The sequence below is a fragment of the Furipterus horrens genome, unplaced genomic scaffold (assembly GCF_987537825.1).
Source record: "Furipterus horrens unplaced genomic scaffold, mFurHor1.1.pri manual_scaffold_2, whole genome shotgun sequence".
Taxonomy (NCBI): domain Eukaryota; kingdom Metazoa; phylum Chordata; class Mammalia; order Chiroptera; family Furipteridae; genus Furipterus; species Furipterus horrens.
In genome coordinates this window covers 177,743,038-177,758,280 of record NW_028327172.1, presented here as the reverse complement: position 1 = coordinate 177,758,280, position 15,243 = coordinate 177,743,038, and the positions used below count along the sequence as shown (strand labels likewise).

Below are 15,243 nucleotides of genomic sequence, written 5' to 3'. Positions count from 1 at the left end.
TTTTTGTTTCTATGAAATAAATTCAAAATTCAAGCCAAGAATAATTTGAACATTTACAGAATACATCAATAATACATCATTAACCAGTTCTTCAATTCAGTGTTTTTAATTTTCTGTTGAACAAGTAGGACTTATCAGAGAACTTAGCATCTGAATGTAAAGGGGAATTTGTAAAATGCTTTCTTTAAATTTGCATGTCTTTAGCCCCTGAATAGCCATCAAAGTAATTGTTTCTTAAATGCTATGCAAATCTTTTTCTCCTGTGTTGACCCTAATCAAAGCAATTAATTCCATAATGAAGTCTTTCTTCACAAACACCATCTTATTATTATCTTGGTCTAAATTAATAATATCATGATAATAATTAGTAGATTTGAAATCATCTATTTTTTCTTACAGCATGTGGACTCCTTTTAAAAGAGCAACAGGGAAGAAAATTAGAGTAAAACATTGCAGCTGTGTTGATTAGCATGCCCTCCTAACCTTAGCATCTGGGACACCAGCCTTATTTAAATTTGAATGTGATGTAGTAATGTTCTTTCACTCAGCAGACACAACTGCTAAGTACAAGCATATGTATTACATATTACACATAGCTTATATTTACTAAATTATATATAATAATATATATATAATGATTTATATGTAACTTTTATACAATATAATATAAATAAGACTATATATGTAACTATTTGCAATCACTGTACACACATACACACACACATCTGTCCCATATATATTTATAGATATTTGTCCTGTGATTATTGGAATCATCCTTATATCTTGCTACAATTTTATCAATTAAAAAGATTTATACCTAACTATATAGTTTATATATTTATTACAGTTATAATTGATATAATCCCAGCCAGTTACATCTAGAGCAGCAGTTCTCAACCTGTGGGTTGCAACCCCTTTGGGGGTCGAACGACCCTTTCACAGGGGTCACCTAAGACTATCAGAAAACACATATATAATTACATATTGTTTTTGTGATAAATCACTATGCTTTAATTATGTTCAATTTGTAAAAATGAAAATATATCTTGCATATCAGATATTTACATTATGATTCATAACAGTAGCAAAATTACACTTATGAAGTAGCAACAAAAATAATTTTATGGTTGGGGTCGCCACAACATGAGGAACTGTATTAAAGGGTCAGGGCATGAGGAAGGTTGAGAACCACTGATCTAGAGAAAATAGAAAGACAATAAAATACTTCAAGCAATCCATTTACATAGATCCCTAATGTTGAAGCAAGAATGACCATTAAGTAGATGTCTATGAACTTAATCTGATATCCTTGAAGCAGGTTTTCCTCACTGATTTGTTTATTCTGATGTTATGGCCTAATATATTTACGGAGGTTCAAAATTTTTAGACAGCTCTTTTGTTTAATCTTGTATGGTCTATCATCTTGGTATTGCTATGAAGGAATTCTTGTTCATGAGTGTTCCTATTGTAAAACTTTCTCAGAAGTAGTTTTCTATTTGTACCACTTGCATTTAAAGGTGCAACAGTTACTAATTTATTATAGTGTTCCACTGTCTAACTCATTAGTACAAATAGTTATTATAATTGTCTGCGCATGTCCTCACAATATTCTACTTAGGTTTAATAGTATACCTCAGTAAGTAAAACATAGAAACATTACATTATTTGGGTACATTTTCCACACTTATTTATATTGTTACCATCAGTATTTAACTAATTTTTTTTTTAAAGATGGGAACAATGCGATTTAGACATTGAGGTTAATAAAATGGGGAAGCATGAGCCTGCCCACTTAGCCAACAAGCTACAGCTTTAAACCCAAGGGATCATAGCATTGCTCTGCCAAGGGGATTAGCACTCCTCCCTTCTTGCCTCCAGTACCAGATTGTTGGTGGGCACAGACTAAAGAGGCCTCTCAGTATAACCAGGGATGTAAACTAATCCAGAGCCTGCTAAAACATGCACAACTGATGGGTCATTTTTTTAAAAAAGGTTTCTCCTCTTGCTCTCCCTCTTCCCTCCCCCTCTTCCCTTGCGCTCACCCTCTTCCTCTCCTTCCCCCTCTCCCTCTCCCTCTCATTACCTGCACTCACCCCATGCATTTCTGCATCCTCTCCCCATAATAACGTGTCCTGAGCAGCTTCACAGCTGATGGCTGCACAGACTCCACACACAGGCTCCAAGACAGAGCCTGAGTACCACAACACTGCGATGGCCTGTGGGCTGGAATCACACACTAAGCTGGCCAGATGCTGGCCTGGACTGTAATGTGGAGCAGAAACCCTGGGCAGCAGACTTTATACTGGCCCTATTGAAGACAAAGATTGGAACTTTTCCATGGCAAAATGGATGAAGATGGGGCATTGGAAAGTCCAGAAGGGACCCCCTTAATTTTACATCATCAATAAAGTTTACCAGGGAGCCCCATTTTCCTGTGCGGGTCTCAGGAAAATCTTTTCTTGGTGATACCATAAAAAACTTATTTTTCACAAATAACAATATAATTACAATGTGTATTACAATTTTACAAGATATTATTATAATGTTTCTTTAAACTATAATGTAGTTTAAAGATAATGAGAAAGCACACTCTACATTTCTAGCCCCCTTACTTCCTGAATATCCTCATTTTATTTTCTTTCAGCTTAAAAAATATTACTTAGTATTTCTTTTATTGCATTCTGGTGGCAACAAATTTTATCTGAAAATGTCTTTATTTCATTTGCAAACGTGAAGGATAATTTTGAAGGATACACTATTTCTGAGTTGACAGAATCTTTTTTCTCTCAGCGTTTTTAAAGATTTTTTGTAATTTTAAAATTACAGTTGTCATTTAATATTATATTAGTTTCAAGTATACAGCAGTCTCTTAGATTTTAAAGACCTTATTTTACTGTCTTCTGGCACCCACAGATTTTGTTGAAACCACTGATTTTTTTTTTTTTTTTTTTCACTGTGTGGTTGCCTCTCACTTGCGCCCCCAACTGGGGACCTGACGTGCAACCTAGTAATGTGCCCTGAGTGGGAATCAAACCAACGACACTTGGCTCGCAGGCCGATGCTCAATCCACTGAGCCACAACAGCCAGGGCTTAATGATTATTTTAAATTTTTCAAACATTAAAGTATATGCAAAACTGCAATAACAATATTACAAATTTATCACACCACTCTTTTACTTAAAACTATTCTGAAACTCAATACCATGAAAATAATTATTATGTCTATGACTTTAATCATGTTGTTAAAATATTACTAAACTGATATCCATAATTATTTTTATATCCTCTAATATGCTCATAATACTATTTCAATATTTTTGTAAGGTTTCAGGAAAATAAAAGATAGTTCTCAGGCTAACCTGGGTTATTAGATATAGAGTATCTTCCATTGGGTTATTTTTTTTTTCCAGTCAGAGGTCTCAGCTTGAAAGTCAGATCAGAACCTCAGATACCACACTCCCAGTGATTACATCCCTTTGAGATGGGCTGTCGGATGTCAACCACAGGTTATCCCTGGGCTAGCAAAGAAACACAGACCTGGGACATTGCCTAGTGTCAGCTGCCCGTGGCCATCTGAGAACTACTGGAGCCTGATGGTAGCAAGGCAGTTGGGCCATTGGGCTTTTAATGATGACATAGATTCGTAGAGCTATAATCATACTTTCTCTGTATTAGAAAAGGTTTTATATACTACAACACCACAATATATCTTCCTATATTCCTATTATTTGTCTTGCCCAAACATTGAATTATGAACATGAGAACAAGATTAATCATTTAGTGCCTGTTTCATACATAGACTGTCTTCTTTCTGTACAACATGAGATGTAGGTTAATCCCTTATTTGTTATCCAGTTGAGTAGAAAAATATATAATTGTCTAACAATTTATTTCTTATAAAAATTTTTACTCACTGTAACTTACAAACAAAGGAAGGAAGGAAGGAAAGAGAGAGACAGAGAGAGAATGCTTGTATCCATTTCTTTTTATTCCTTGCACATCTATTCCCTCATTCAGCCCAGCCCCAAACAAAATCTATTTATATTTTGCTATCAGTTTTTTGCCCCACAACCAAATCTCGTGCCCCTACTTATTTTTAGGTATTCTAACAGATGTAGATTTATCCATTTTTCTTTTTGGTAACAGAAAAATGATATTCAGATTACTAATGTTTCATGTATCATGAGCATTTCAATGTATATAATTTAAATGTATATAATTTTAGATCCAAATATACATATACTTTTGTAACTGCAATTCTAGTGAAAAGCTATTTGCTCACTATTAATGAAGAAAATAAAAATAGGATCTTTGATTTTTTCATAGTAAATAATTATAATTTTGCTTTGGGATTCTGTCATGACTAATAATACTAACATATCATGAATTTGTCTAGCTGACAGCTTTTGTAAATAAGTTGCTTATGTTCACATGTAGATATTTAAATTCAAAAAGCAACCATGGAGATTATTAAGGCCAACCTATTCATTCTCCAGACTAACTTTTTAAAAAAGGACATGGAAAATACTGAGTTCTATGCTTCCTGGTAACTAAATCTTAAACTGAGCTTAGACATTGCTCTTTAGACTCCAAATTGTGTGGTTTTTCAATACAAGTGACACCGGTATTATGAAGAAATTTGTGATTTTTTTGGTTACTACAGAAATGTTTATTTGATGACTCAGCAAGATTCTAATTATTCCATCCTATTTTAGAGATAGATAAATTAAGATTTATGGAGAAGCTAATAATTTAAGCAATATATAATAATACAATAGAAATAAAATAGATGAGGATATACTTCATTTGCTATAGCACTTTTCATGGACAAAATTATTTTAATTACAGTTAGGCAGATTCAAAAGAATGGAAAATTTTAAATGATTCACTTGTTTTTCTACACCTGCTAACAGGTGCTCATCTGTTTGGATTATTCGAATAAAGATTTTTGTGGCCAAAGTCTCATTATCATAAAACCCAAGATCAAAAGGACTATGAAATATTGAGGCTGATTTAGTTTTCAAATGCAAAGCAGCAGCTGGATTAAAGCACAAGGCTACTGGCAAAACCCTGGGAGAAACAACTGACATTTCTAGGCATGGGATGTGCTCTCAGACAATGAACAGATTGATTGGATGCGCAAAAATGGGGAAATTCATCATGTTCTTATTCTAATAAGTTTCATCTCGAGAAACTGATGTGTGGTGAGTGGCAGCAGGTTATTCTTTTACTCAACAACAAAAAAAGGAAGGTAATTGATACTGGGAGAACATAGGTAAAAATAAATTGCTTTTGCTAAGATTATACTTACTTTTAAAATAACACCATTTATAAAAGTTTTTAGTCCAAGTAAAGTTTTTCTACATTATATATATATATATATATATATATATATAATGTATGCATATATGTATAAAATATGAGTGTGTGTGCATTCATTTTTGGAAAATAGGAAAAAAGGAAGGAAAGAATGAAAGAGGAAAGAAAGAAGGGAGGAAGGAAACTATGACAAAGCCAATCATTATTATATTACCCTAATAATATCACAAATGATATTTTTCATCTAATATGTATTTTACTTAATAGAAAATTGCAAATTCAAAAGAAAAACTAGTTTACACATGCATAAATGTCTGTAAGTTTATGCAAGGCATCAAAGAGAACTCTAAGCTAATTTTGAAATGTAAAACACTAAAACAATTCAAACAAAGAATGCTTTAAAAAATGAGATGAGATTGATATACTCTCAGCTTTAATAAAAGTCCAATATAAGAAAAAAAAAAGTAATGTAGGGTGATTACACTGTGTGACAAAAGAGTTATTAAAGGCATGCACTGTTATAATATTCTATGTTTTTTTTTTTTGTTAAGGTTCATCATTGAATTTATTTCTAAGATAATTTTTTCTCTCAAAGCAAGAATAGTTCTATCAAGCTATGGAATGTCTGCTAGGGAACAAATTGCACATTTTATTAAAAGAGAGAGAAAGAAGAAAGAGGAGGAGGAGGAGGGGGAGGAAGAAAAGGAGGAGAAGAAAGTAATGGCAGACTCCAGTGTTGTTTTAGTTCTCCTTTTCTTCTTCTTCTCTTTCTCCTCCTCCTCCTTCTCCTTCTTCTTCATTCTTTTAATTTAAAAAAAGATAACCAAAACATGGTTTTACATAAAGAACATAATATAATATGTGAGAAATATTATGACAGAATAATAGAGAAAGGAAGAAGACTAGCCAAGTACAACAGCTAAAATTTTAATGGATATAGGGTGAGGGTAGGATAAGTATCAAATATCATTACTAGCATGGATTAATAATATATGGACTACAATAAAGGAGATTAATTTAGAGACTCTTCCTAAATTTTATAAGCATAAAATTGGTTTTTTTTCTTATTTAGCTATCGTCTTTATGTTCCCAATAATACTTAGTAATTGCTTTGCATTATTTCTTTTTTTAAGTATATTTTATTTATTATATTGTTACAGTAGTTCCAATTTTTCCCCTTTGCTCCCCTCTGCCCAGCACACCCCCTTCCCCAACAATCCCCCCCAAGTTCATGCCCATGGTTTGTACATACAAGCTCTCTTGCCTCACCCTTTCATATACTCTTCTTCTTCTTCTTTTTAAAATAATTAATTAATTAATTATTTTAACAATAAAAAAATAACAATCCCTCCCTGTCAGACTTAAGACCCTTTATAATCTTATAAAGGACAATGGGCAAAGGTCTTGAGCTCCTCTAGCTGCTCCAAGTTGGACATGGACATCGTACTACTTACCCTTAGGTCCATAAATCCTTAATAAGAGTGGGGGTGTGGAGGGGAGGGTGGTCTTCCCACATGGGGAAGGATCATGCAGACTCCAGGTCTATTGGCTGTCCCTAGACAATGGCAAGCTTGATTTAACAGGTTGGCATCCTTGTTGTATTCTGGAGGCAACAGATTTGGCAACAGGGTTAAAGGACATTATTCAATCCAAAACCACCAGATGACAAAAGACAGGTATTAATTTTTCAATGTCCCACATTAGAGAAAAGAAGGGCTTCTTTGGAGGAAGGTGTGCCACATACATCTCACCTGTCCAAAACCCTTTTGCCCATTATACTTAGTTTGGGCTGAGGGAAATATTTTAGGTTTCCCCCCTCTCAGGCCTCTGGGCTCTTTCTGTCCAAGCCTTTAGGACAGGAAAGAGAAACCAGTTTTAAAGTGAAGCCCACAGACCACCCCATTCTTCACCAACCCAGCCACTTAGTTCAGCCAAACCATTGAATCTCAGGAGGCAGCAATGCAGACAGAATTAAGTGAGCCTATATGTACAGACAATCACTCAGGTAATGAGCTCATAGGCTTATGCCCTTTGAAAACAGAAAACACATGTTAATTTATGTAACATAACCCACATACAAGTCTAAATCTGTAGGACTGTCTTATTGGAAAGACATGAGTTGCAAGGCATTTGACATTCTTATTGACTGTAAATTAAACATCTTTGATAATGACACAGACATAGTTTAACTTTCAAATGAAAACAAATTTTAAATGAAAATAAACTTTAAAGATGGTTAGTTGCACTACTTTATAGTCTACAACTGAGCATTGAATCGCGATTTTTTCCCCTAAAATTACCCTCCTTGTCATTAAAGGGACTGCATTAAGTCCATTTTTAATTTATCCTGTTCATTTGCATAAACACAACAAAAGCAGAAAATGATCACTTATGATCTTTAGTTTCGCTTTGCTGGAACTTACGCAAGGAACATTTAGGGTGACCTTCAGTCTGCCCTTCAAGGCACAGCAGCAGAACCACATACCTGGCATTCAGCCTTGCCTGTATACACCTGTCTTTTCCAAGTCCTTCTGGTTTTCCATTGTACCTTAAGGTCCCATCTAGCCATATTTCAGGAAAACAACCTTCATTCCTTCCCTGGAAATATTGCCATGGACTGCGCATTCATCCAAGGTACCAGGCCTTTTATCTCGTGGACTTTTATTACCTTTGAAAGTCAATCCCAGTTCCTCAGAGCTTTTTGGTAACAACCAAAGCCCAAGCATGTCTCCTTTAGGCATGACATTCCAGTCAAAGTCTTAGTTAAAAAAACAACAACAACAACAAAAAAAAACCTCTGTTAACAACTGGTCTTATTAATTTTATGCAAAGAAACTTATGTCATTACTTATTTCTTTAGAATGCCAAACTCTGGAGGTGTCAGATAGGAAGAAAAATATAGAGTGTGAAGGAAAATCCTTGTACTTCTAATATTCAACAAACTTGCATTTCTATTCTTTATATTTTCATTTTTTCCCCCACTAAAATTTTTTTATTTGTTGTTCCATTACAGTTGTCCCACTTTTTCCCCCCTCTTCCTTCCCTGCACCCTGCCCCTCTTTCTTCCACATTCAGTCCCCACCCAGTTGTCCATGTCCATGGGTCATTTATACATGTTCTTTGACTAGACTCTTCCCCTTCTCACCCCCTTATCTCCCTTCCATCTATCTCCCCCTTTGTTACTGTTAGTTTATTCCTTGTTTACATACCTCTGGTTCAATTTTGCTCATTTGTTTGTGTTATTCATTAGTTTCCTGTAATAGATGATAGCATAAGGTATTTTTATTTCGTTGCCTGGCTTATTTCGCTAAGCATAATTCTCTCTAGTTCCAACCATGTTGTTGCAAATGGTAGAAGTTCCTTCTTTATTTCAGCACTTATTCATTGTCATTTTCCCCCTTTGTACTCATGTTCCTCTCTTTCTGTCTCTGTTTCTTCATCTTCTTAAAGCAGACCCTTCAGCATCTCTTGCAATGCTGGTTTGGTGGAGATATATTCTTTTAGCCTTCTTTTGTCTTGGAAAGTCCTTATTTCACCTTCCATTTTGAATGAGAGCCTTGCTGGGTAGAGGATTCTTGGTTGTAGGCCTTTGTTTTTCATTGCTTGGAATATATTTTGCCATTCCCTTCTGGCTTGTAGTGTTTCTGCTGAGAAATCTGATGATAGCCTTATTGGAGCTCCCTTGTATGTTATTAGTTGTTTTTCTCTTGCTGCTTTTAGGATTCTCTCTTTGTCTTTCAATGTTGCCATTTTAATTATGATGTGTCTTAAAGTGGGCCTGTTGGAGTTCATCTTCATTGGGACCCTCTGTGCTTCCTGGACTTGCGTGACTCTTTCTCTCCTCATGTTAGGGAAGTTTTCTGTCATTACTTTTTCAAAGAGGTTTTCTATCCCTTGCTCTTCTTCTTCTCCTTCTGGAATTCCTGTGATATGGATATTATTACATTTCATGTTATCCTGCAGCTGTCTTAGAACTTCTTCAGTCATGTTCAGTCTTTTTTCATTTTGTTGCACTGTCTGGGAGTTTTTGTCTACGTTGTCTTCCAGCTCGCTGATCCAATCTTCTGCTTCCTCTAGCCTGTTTTTAATTCCTTCTACTGTGTTCTTCAATTCAGAGATCATATTCTTCATTTCCTCCTGGCTCTTGATAGCTTCCATGTCCTTTTTCATGCTGGTGTAATTCTCAGTAAGTTCCTTGTAATTTTTCTGGAGTTCTTTGTAGTTTCCGCTGAGGTCATTGAACTTCTCCATAATCCATGTTTTGAATTCCATATCTGATAGTTAGCTCTCCTCTATTTCATTTAGCACTCTTTCTGGGGATTCTACCTTTCCTTTCGATGGGGGGTTGTTTGTCTCCTCATTTTTGTGACTCCTATTGTTTGTCTGTGCTTCTTAGAATTATCTTGCTTTGTATTATTTATTAAAAATACATTTTACAATATTAAGTAGTGCAGTCTTTACAAAAAATTGGAAATGTCAAAGTGCAAATTTTAAATATAATTACTAAGTACTCTAACCACCTGCAGAATATCACTGTTAAAATGTTCTGCATATCTCTGCAGTGATGATTTTATTTCTTCACATAAGCAATAATTTCAAGTCCACATAACCTGTTTTCATCTACTTAATCATCTTTAAAATTTTAAAAATTACCTTCACCATAAATTTATAAAGATAAAATGTAAAAACCTTTAGGGCAGTGACTGGCCATAATTAGCATGCCCTTATCAAACACACACACACACACACACACACACACACACACACACACACATATATATATATATATATATATATATATATATATATATATATATATTTTAAACTACCATATCCTAATTATTTTTCTAAGCCAAGGTTATCAAGTAGAAATAAAATGTGAATATAGGAACATTAAAAAAGAAAGTAAGATTTCAAATAAACAATTTAATTTTATATCTCAAAAACAAGAAAAATAAACTAAAGGCCATAGAGAATAGAAAAACAATTAAAAATCAATTAAATTAAGTTTTTTAAAAGAATAAACAAAAGTGACAAACATGATAAATCCTTAGGTAGACTCATCAAAGAATGAAAAGAGGAGATTCAAAATCATAGAAGAGTGGGGAAACATTATAAATGACACCACAGAAATTAAAAAGACCTTAAGGAAATATGAAAAAATAATTATATGCTAATAAATAGAACAATCTAGAGGAAATGAATAAGTTCCTAGAAACATATTACTTAACTAAGACTGAATCATGAAGAAATAGTATCTCTGAACAGACCAATAAGAGCGATGTTTGAATACGTAACTTAGAATTTTCTAAAAAAGTCCAGGACTAAATAGATTCACAAGTGCTTCTATCAAACATTTAGAGAATTAACACTAATACTGCTTAACTCTTCCTAAAATAGAAGAAGAGGGAACACTTCCACACTCATCTCATGGAACCAGGATCACCCTAATATTAAGGCCAGATGAAGAATACCTCTAAAGTAGAAAACTACAGAGCAACATCCCTGATGAATGCAGATGTAAAATCCTCAATGAAATATTAGCAAACCAAATTCATCAGCACATTAAAAGGATCATGCACCATGACCAAGTGGGATGTATCTCTGGGGTGAAAGGATGCTAAACATATGCAAATAAATCAATGTAATACATCAGATTAACATAATGAAAAAATAAAATTTTCATATTGTAATGCAAACTGTCAATATATTAGATATAGAAGAAAGTTGCCTTACAGAGTAAAGACCATATATGAAAAGAGAGTCTTTTTATTTAAGATCTGAAACAAGTAAAATATATCCAGTGTTGTCTCACCTATTATTCATATACTTGAAGTCATAGCTGAAGCAATTAGGGCAGGAAAAAATGTGCATATTAGAAAAGAAGAAATAAAATTATCCTTGTTTACAGATGATAACATTTTATATGTAGAAAAATCTAAAAAACTCTCTCTCTGTCTCTCTCTCTCTCACACACACACACTGTTAGAACTAAAATACCAATTCAGTAAAGTTTTAGGGCATAAGATCAATTTTCAAATATCAGTTGTATTCCTATATTCCAACAATGAACTGCTCAAAAATATATTAAAACAATTTTATTTATTTCAATTCCATCAAAATGAATAAAATATTTAGAAATAAATATAACCAAGGGGGTGAAAGACATGTACACTAAAAGTTATAAAATACCAGTAAAAGAAATTAAAACAGATACAGATAAATGGGAAGATATTCCATATTTATGGACTGGAAAAATGAACATTGTTAAAATATTCATATGACTCAAAGTGATCTACAGATTCAATTCCTATTAAAATTTAACTGGCATTTATTTTACAAAAATAAGAAATACACCATCCTAAAATTTATATGGAATGCCAAATACTTCATGTAGCCAAAGTGATCTTGAGAAAGAACAATGTTGGAAACATCTTAGTTTGTGATTTCATAATATATCACAAAGCTGCATCAATTAAAAAGGTCTGGAACCAGAATGAAAACAGACAGATCAATGAAGTGAAACAGAGAGTCCAGAAATAAACCCACACATATATAGTCAGCTAATTTTTGACAGGGTGCCAAGAAAATACAATGGGAAAAGGATACTCTCTTTAGTAAATGCTATTAAGAAAACTGGATATATACACGCAGAGAATGAAGGTGGACTCATACCACACAAACACCAACTCAAAAGAGTTAACACATAAACATAAGACAGTCTCTTCAAAGAGGATGACACAAAAAATAAATAAATAAACTTGAGAAACTAAAATAAAATAACACGGTTGTTAGTTACCAGGCTCAAGATATATCTTTAGCTTCAACAATAAATCTCAGATAAGGTCATAGTACTTATATAAATAATTAAATAATGAAAAAGTGCCTATAAAATATTCTGGGAGTAAAAAGATCCACTCAAATACAAATTTAGTTCAATGCTCCTTGGTGTGGGAGGAGGGAAGACATTTAATACTTCTTTTTAGACCTTTTGGATGGCAGCCCGTCGCTCAGTCCACTGAGTCACACCAGCCAGGGCTTAATACTTCTTTTAAGTTTTGAGTGGTATGTTTATTTATTTTTTCTTTTTATTATTGTTATTCTTTTACAGCTGTCCTAATTTTTTCCCCTCTGCCCTCCTCCGCCCAGCCCACGCCCCACTCCCACAGTCAAGAAGGGGAAAGGACTAATCAAAGAACATCTATAAATAACGCATGGGCATGGACAATGGTGTGGGAATTGACTTGGGGACATTTAATTAATTAATTAATTAATTATTTTTTGAAAAGGAGGGGGAAGGTTCAGCAATGTGCTGGATGGAATGGAAAGGGAATGAAGTAAAGAAAAATACTAAAGTCCTATTAAATTGGGCCTTAGCATTTCAAGGTAAGATGTTTGGATTTTATTCTATTTGTTATGAGAGTCACCACAGAAATATACACAGGGGAATGATATGATCTGCTCTCTGGTTTAGTAAAGAAAAAACACTGGCTGTTGAACAATGAGCATGCGACTGTGCACAGAGTAAGAATGTAGAAATGAGCAGCTTAAATAACAGAAATTTGTTGTCTCGCAATTCTGGAGGTTAGAAATTTAACATTAAGATGTTGTCAAGTTGGTTTCTTCTAAGGATCTCTTCCCTTGGCTTGGTTGTAGACAGCCAGCTTTTTTGCATCTCCCCATCATTTGCCTCTGTGTCCATGCCCTAATGTCCTCTTCTCATAAGGATGCCAGTCATACTGGGCCAGAGGCCACTCAAAGAACCTCATTTTATTCCGTGACTTTTTTAGTGGCACTATCTCAAAATGCAATCACTTTCTTAGGAACTGGGGACTTAGGACTTCAATGCATGAATTTGGGGGGAGACATGATTCAGCTTATAACAAGCATCAATATATATTTCAAAAGTGTTTCGTCAACAAATCAACACAACAAGTGCTGGCAAGGACGTGGAGAAACGGGAACCCTACTGCACTGATGGTGGGAATGCAGACTGGTGCAGCCACTATGGAAAACAGTATGGCGTTTCCTCAGAAAACTAAAAATGGAAGTGCCTTTTGAACCAGCGATTCCACTGTTAGGATTATACCTGAAAAATCCTAAAACCCTAATTCAGAAGAACTTATGCACTCCTATGTTCATACCAGCACTGTTTACAATAGCTAAGTACTGGAAACAGCCTAAGTGCCCATCTGTAGATGAGTGGATCAAAAAACTGTGGTACATTTACACAATGGGATACTATGCAGCAGAAAGAAAGAAGGAACTCCTGTCATTTGCGACAACATGGGTAGAACTAGAGAGAATTATGTTTAGGGAAATAAGTCAGGCAATGAAAGAAAAATACCATATGCTATCACCCAATATAGGAAACTAATGAACAGCACAAATAAATGAACAAAATTGAACAAGAAACAGAGTAACAGTTAGCAGGGGGGAAGGGGGCGGGAGGGAAAGGGGTAAGTAAGGGAAGGGTTTAGCAAAGGAACTAATATAAATAACCCATGAACATGGACAATGGGGTCGGGATGGACCGTAGGAGAAGGGGTGGGCTGGGTGGGGGTAGCAATGAGGGAAAAAGTGGGACAATTGTAACAGAAAAACAATAAAAATAAAATAAAATAAAAAGTGTTCTGTGGATCACAGTTTGGCAAATACGGGTGTTCTGATAAGAAGAACATGCTCTTCCTTTCCAATCAAATCGACTCGTTAACCATCTCCCAAATATACTTTATATTTACTCACATATACACTTTCCCATTCCTAACAACTTAACAAAATTCTACCTGCCTTTCAAGGCCTGACTGAACATTGTATGTCCCCTTCCTAGCAAGATTTGGGTTGAGACCTAAATTTAAGAGGAAGAATTCTATCAAACTCCCTGGCACGTTGCTTCCTCCCTCATGTCTCTTCCATTTTCTCTCTCCTTGCTCTCTTCCTCTCTGTTTTTTATCTCTTCCCTTTTACTTCCTTCCTCCTTTCCCTCCCCTTTAATTTCTAATTTCACATTATACGTCTCTAATATTTTCAGTGTCTGGTTCATAGACATTATATATCAGTTACAAATAGCATGCTTAAAAATTAAAATAGTATAATTTTTATATGCGGCCCAATTTATATCCAGCAAATGATGAGGGAATAGTTTTTAATTTCTCATTTTAAAGATGTGGGCTTGATGTAGGTGTTAAGGGGAGCTCTCACCTGTTTGCTTAATATGTTAAGAAGTAACAGGAGATTCTCTTTCTCTCCCTCCCTTTCTCTCTCCTCCCCACTCCCTCCCTCAGAGCATGGGGCTGCAAGTCAACTGAGAATAATTTGTTAGTAACTCAACTACTGGATCTTTGACTGTTTACATACTTGTAAAATGAAAGGACAGTTATGGAGATAATTAAAACTAATGAGGACTTATTTTTTCAAGTGATGTTTGAAGTGGAAGTTAACCAGAGCAGGTAACAGAACTGATTGATGGATTAATGGGCTGAATGAATCATTAATTTGTTCTTTCAAAAATACTTGATGAGAGAATTCTGTGAGCCGAAAACTGGAGATATACCAGAGAACAAAAGATAGGACTTTACCTTCATATAATATAAATTGATTGGGGCTTACAGATAAATCAATGAATAAGAACACTGAAATTACAAGTAATAGTGTTAGTTAGAAAGGAAATAAATATGTTGATTATATAAAGGAGTGTTTGGTGAGAAACAGAATAGTCAGAACCCAGTCTCTAAAAAGGTGACATTTATAGGCACTGTCTTTATATGACTGAATCAATTAGATATTTTCCATGTGGAGAAAGTTGTCTCTATAACAACAACCAAAAAAAAATAAAAATAAAAAGGCCACAAACTCACGGCAGCATACAATAATGCACTTTTACTAAACTCAGAAATCTGTGACAGTTGAAGGTCCAGAGATCT

The 15,243-nt window shown here is 34.5% G+C and overlaps 1 non-coding gene across 1 annotated transcript; it reads right to left on the bottom strand.

Moving 5' to 3' along the window:
• Nucleotides 1-3,416: 3,416 nt before the first annotated feature.
• LOC150020069 (small Cajal body-specific RNA 6) lies at nt 3,417-3,663 on the bottom strand. The gene has a single exon (XR_016509558.1).
• Nucleotides 3,664-15,243: the final 11,580 nt, after the last annotated feature.